The sequence below is a fragment of the Porites lutea genome, chromosome 3, assembly GCF_958299795.1.
Source record: "Porites lutea chromosome 3, jaPorLute2.1, whole genome shotgun sequence".
NCBI lineage: Eukaryota > Metazoa > Cnidaria > Anthozoa > Scleractinia > Poritidae > Porites > Porites lutea.
This window is the reverse complement of record NC_133203.1, coordinates 5,777,237-5,783,133: the sequence shown is the minus strand read 5'-3', so window position 1 is coordinate 5,783,133 and position 5,897 is coordinate 5,777,237. Positions and strand designations below refer to the sequence as shown.

The 5,897-nt window shown below is 38.3% G+C and overlaps 1 pseudogene; it reads left to right on the top strand.

The window, feature by feature from the left end:
* Positions 1–5,620: 5,620 nt before the first annotated feature.
* The window catches only part of LOC140930287 (GTP-binding protein 4-like), a 9,023-nt pseudogene continuing 8,746 nt past the window's right edge, over positions 5,621–5,897 (top strand).

The window sequence follows — 5,897 nt, the reverse complement described above, 5'->3', positions numbered from 1 at the left end:
AGAAATATTTGATTAATCATGTAAAGTACATTTTATTGCATTTCAGGCAAACGATAATGAGCTTAAAGAGGGGGACATTGGGGATTTGCGGTGTTGCGGTGTTGGGCATTTTTTCATGCGGTGTTGCGGTGAATAAAATCTCAGCTTGCGGTGTTGCGGTGTTCTTAAACCTCACGGTGTGCGATGTTTGCGTCTTAAAGTCTGCGGTGTTCGGTGAAACGAAGTTATCTGCGGTGTCGCAGTTTCCATTTTGAAGCTTGTCAGTTCTAAATTTAGCCTCCATCAGGTTTGATTTGAAATAAAATACACTCTAAGGGTCCTCTAATACTCTCTAGTTAATATTAAATACGCTGCCCGTCACCAATCCTAAGCCTGTTTTTCATTTATATTATATAAATTGATAAGCAACGTGACCTTCGCGACCCGGATCGCCACATGTACGTCCGTCAGGCAAGATGAGCGAAAACCTTGCGACTGACGCAGCTGATCCTGTCGATCCTGAATGCGTAGTTCATTGCGTAGCTTTTTTTTACGAGGGAGGCAAAGGTGGAGAAGACTATAGGTTGAAAAACAAATTTCGATGCTCCATAAACAAGGAGGAAAAGAGACTCGCGAGGTTTGTAGAATGCATTTGGTAAGTAACACGCATTGTCTCTGTATCTGTATATCGTAGCTAGTCTTAACTGTATAAGGTCGTACGGAGGTCAATCTGATATCTGTCTAAACCCACTCCAAGGTCATTCGATCTTCTGGGACCTTTAAGACGCTGTTTGGATCACTATTTGACCTATTTTTGTCTACTTTCTCAAATGGGTCAAATAGCTATTGATATCAAGCGCGTGAACGGGCCGCGGGAGACTAGGGGGAGGGACAAGGGGGAGGGGTAAGGTGTGTTTTTTTTTGTTGTCGTTTAAAGAAGAAATAACAGAGAAAAAAAAAATAAAGAAAGAATAAAATTTCAAGCCAACGTGGTAACGCGAAAACTAGTTTTGGTTAGAATAAATGAGTCGCGGGCTGTCCTGGGTTTGAAAATTAAAGATATTCGATATATGACCTATACAGGGACGTGCCGCGGGTTTATGTAACTTGGCCTCTCTGCCCTGAACAGGATCTGAATAGAGTATATAATTCAAGCAAGTGTGTCCTAAACAGGGTGTGGAAACGTCTCAGAAAGGGTATAGCAAAACACTATCGTCGGGTATTTTGAAGCAATACGAAATTGGAGATGTTCGTCCTTCAGGTTAGCAGGTCATCAATCAACACGAAATCCACGAAATCATTTTCAGGACCAGATATAAGCCCTATGGGGAGGTTTTTTTTCCAAAATAGTGTAGTCACTTAAGGTTATTTTTGGCCTTAACAGGGTCAGGGTTTCAAACCCCTCTTATACCCAAACCCATGACAATTCCAACCCCACCCTTCCCTACCCGGGAGTTGTATCATTATTCAGGATTGTTTACCAGTCAACCCCGCACGAATCCAATATGGCGTTGTATTTCCCCGAAGCGGGAAATTTAAATGGCAGAAATGCTGAAAAGTGTTCTGATGTGGCCGGGCGGTCAAGTAGCGGCTCGGGGTATTTGTTTGAGCCTTCAGATACGTCAAATACTACGTACTTTTCCTATCTCCCCCACTACTAGCACAACTGGCCGCCATCTTGGATTTGAGCGTGACTACAACTACCATACTGCCTTTCGGGCGTGTTACGTCATCATGCATACGGTCTATTGCCTGAGTACCCATAGTTAAAAGGTTTCAAAGCCTGAAACTTAAATATTCACGAAAGGAGACTGGGAGTATTTTTCTGTGACAATGTTAATTAATTTCAGGACAAGCGACTCTCCGGAAATATTCTTGTAGCACGAGGCAGCGGTAAGTTTCCGCTCAAGTTCATCGATCTTCTAGGATTCTAGAGTCAAAGTGTACGTAACAACCAAGATCGAAAGGCATAGGCAGAGTAACTACAGCTTTGGCCTCGTTATGTGTTGTTTCAGAGATTTTCTTAAGGTCAAAGGCAAAATCTTGAAAGCTTTATCTTGTACTGACGCTAAAATCATCAGACTGAAAATAGATATTGCGGTGACGGTGATCCACCGACTTTTCTTGCGGTGATGCGGTGTTCGGCAAAATTTTTTGCGGTGTTGCGGTGTTCAGACCCCCCCCAATGTCCCCCTCCTTAAAGTTGCTCACAGACGCAAGTGCATGTTAACATCAACCTGACAAACGGATCAAGATCCTGCGAAAAAGAAAGTAAGGTTTAAAAAAGCTTAGGCCCTTGGTGATCCTCAGGCAGTTAACAGAGTTATTACTGTAAGGTTTATAACCATAGCATTGCAACAATTATATTTTTTTTTGTTCCCTAAAGGTGACAAGAACAGATGTTGAAGTCCAACCGTACGTCCTCACAACCAAGTCCCCATTTGTCGGCCACATGGATTACAAATATCTCAGATGGCAGGTCAGACCAGACTTTTACCTGTACATATGTGTAATGTTGACTGTACATTCACCGCAGCCCAGTTTTTTTACATGTAGTTTTCATTTATGTTGTGTCTTTTTATTCATCCTCTGACAATTCATGTGGCATAATACACCAAAAGAAAATGACATGTTTTGTACTGTGACTGTATAATTTGGTACACAAACAAAATCAACTTTGTACTGTACCAACATCAGTAGACAGCTACATGTGTATCACCCTGTTTGGTAAAAAAGTCAGTTTAACAAAAGAGTTGGTTTAACAAAATAATGTTACAACATCATCTTTGTACTGAAGTGCCAATATCAAAGTGTACTACCCTTACTTGTCAATTTTGTACAATACTAGTATTTTTTTTTGTATTGTACCAACATCAGCTTGCATGTTGAGGCAGTTTGATTTTGACAAATGTAAAAGCAGCAATTTTGATACCATAACAGTATCAATTTGTATGGTTTCTTGTCAATGCTGCCAACACCAAGGAAAAACTTTCCTTCATTGAATTGGACAGATGCCCATTAATGACTTCAGAAAAATTAATATTGGTTCCGTGCTAAATGAGGTTGCGGGGGTAGTAAAATTATTTCAAACGGTATTGATTCTGTACAGTTTTATTACTGGTATTACATAGTACTAGTATTGGTTCTGAACAGTTTTCTCAGTGTTCTTACCAAGATTGTTACCACCCTGGGGTCCACAGGACCCATAGAGAAGCTAAAATGGGATCATGAGGGAGAAAAGCAGGTCACAATTTTTAAGACAGTTAATTCAACGTTTAACTCACTGATCTGAGTTTCAGGGTAAATACCTCATACTTTCATAGATAATCAGTGATTTTGTTACAAATATGTTATGGTGAGTCCTGGAACTCAATTTGTGAAAAGTCATGGGTCCCAGTTCAAAAAACGTACAATGAGTCCCTGGGTCTTTTGTAACCACATAGTTAATCCGAAGACAGACTCCAAAACTCTGTAATTCAGTTTACTGAAATATGCTGTGTAAAAATATACTCCTTCTATTGTAAAGCACAACAAAGACTTAAAGGAATAAGTGTCATTTAACAACAGCCACCGAAATCACACATACAGGATATTCTACAGAAACACCTTCAGATCAATCAATCAATACTTGTGTCCTACCAGATGCATACCATAAATTATTTTGCATCTTTGGGGATTTTTATGTGTCAGGGACGCAGCACGCAGACGTAAAAAATACAAAGTACAAAGTGATATTTTGTTTGTACCGAGCAATGTGAAGTGAAAAGTGACATTGGTACAGAACAAAATGATATTCATGTTGATATATGTGCAATGTGAGGCTGGTACGGTCAGCTGTGCGGGTGCAAAAACGATGCTCATGTAATTTTGTCCAGTGTGAAGCTGGTCCAGTCAAAAGTAAAATCAAAGTAAAATTTATGGAGAACCTGTGGCTAATTGTTTAGAAAATCCTCTTGTCCCCTCCCTTGAAAAATATCTTTGACCTCTGAGCTTCCATGCCACTCTATCTCCACCACAAATGAAAAATATGTTTAAACAAATACCTGCTAAGCAGGCTACTACTCATAGAAGAGAACTTCTACATTCTATAATAACTACTGATACAAGGTACAGGTTGTACATTTCCACGCCTTTATCAATTTTCAAAATCAATATCATTGATCATGATTACTGGCTATGAGGGCATAATGCGATTCGTTTTAAGCAAAAAGAAAACTGAGAACTATTCCAGTTTTATGAGACACTAGTTTGAGTAAACAAGTATTCAAAGGCGCGAGTCACATAAAAACATTAAGCCCTTAGGGTCCTTAAAGCACCTAAAAATATAGTCTCTTAGGGTGGATTTCTACTGTCGCTTAATTTTCACAAGCGTACATGTACAGTATGTACGTGTACAATCATGTAGATACCTAAAATGTTTAAAAAAGAGGCAAAGTATGGAAGGTCACGCATTAATGTAAAAGTTGAACCGTGCTCAACTAAATGCACGATTTATTGGCAACGTTCTTCCTTTGTTCTTACTGGAAATTTAAACTGCCTCATTGCCTATGATTAAGATATACTTGTAGTGCATATACGCAACCTATATCTTTCTGACAGAATCGACACAGAGTGTTGATGCTTTCGTAGGGAACATGAAAGTAACAACCCCATCGCCAGGGTTTTCTCACATTGAACTATGCATGAGTGAATGTACAACTCAGGCACCCCTCGGCAACAACGAACTATGTCGTTTTCATATCAGGCAGTGAGTTGGAGTCGAAACAGTAGAGCCAATCTCTGTCGACTCGAAGTGAGTGAGTGACACACTGCATATCGAAACCTATCACAAAAACCCTTTGGACACGCTTTTGGGTATCTATGTGTTAAAAAAATTGATTTTCAGTGAAGGTACATTACAGCATTATTTATTGCTGCTGTTCAACATTTGTCTCGTGTTAATAAATTTTAATAATTCTGGCTTCACTTACATAAGATGTTCAAAGTGAAAAGTTTATGTAGGATGAGTTACTCAGTCATCTGATGTATCCTAGTTACATCAATAATAATGATAAAGTAGTACTATATTAATTATGTTAGAAAATGTGCTTGACCGAATTCTCAAAAACCACTAAAAAGGGTCCTTGAAAAGTGGCTAAAAATACGTGCAAACATGTTCCCCTATTTAAAATGCAGCAGCATGAAACCCTGGGGAAAGGGTTCAAGAACAAGTAAAATTGAAGACCTTGATATTTTTAAAACTACAGTACTTCAAGTAGAAGCTACTGGTAATTTTAAAAACCTAAAAAGGATGCAAAAAATAAGTGCAATTAATACTACAATATATTATAATCTGCAGTTATTCCAAAATTATATAGAATTGAACAACTGTTAGTAAACAACATTTATTTTAAAATTTCTGAGATGTTTTAATTTTGTTCCCATGTCTATCAATAGTCAAAATAACATTTGCTACTACACTGTACTTTATTGGGAAATTAAACGTTTGACTAACAGTCATTGTGGTTTCATTTGTGTAAGTTGATATTGTATGCTGATCATACAATATTACCAGTCGGTACATGCATGCATGTGTTGTATTTTTATTATTCATAGGTTGTTGACACTCCAGGAATCCTCAACCTTTCATTAGAAGAAAGAAACACGATAGAAATGCATGCAGGTTAGAAAGTTTGTCAATGATGTAAGTCTTTTGTTACAAATCATTGTGATTTTTTAAAAAAGAAAGATCTAAACATTTACCCGAATTTTTTAGGCAATTACTACCTTTGCTCACTTGCGAGCGGCAATTCTCTACGTGATGGACATTTCAGAGCAGTGTGGTCACACTCTTGAGGAACAGATGGAGCTGTTTAATGGTATTAAACCTCTGTTTGTAAACAAACCCTTGCTGGTAATCTTAAACAAAATTGATGTGC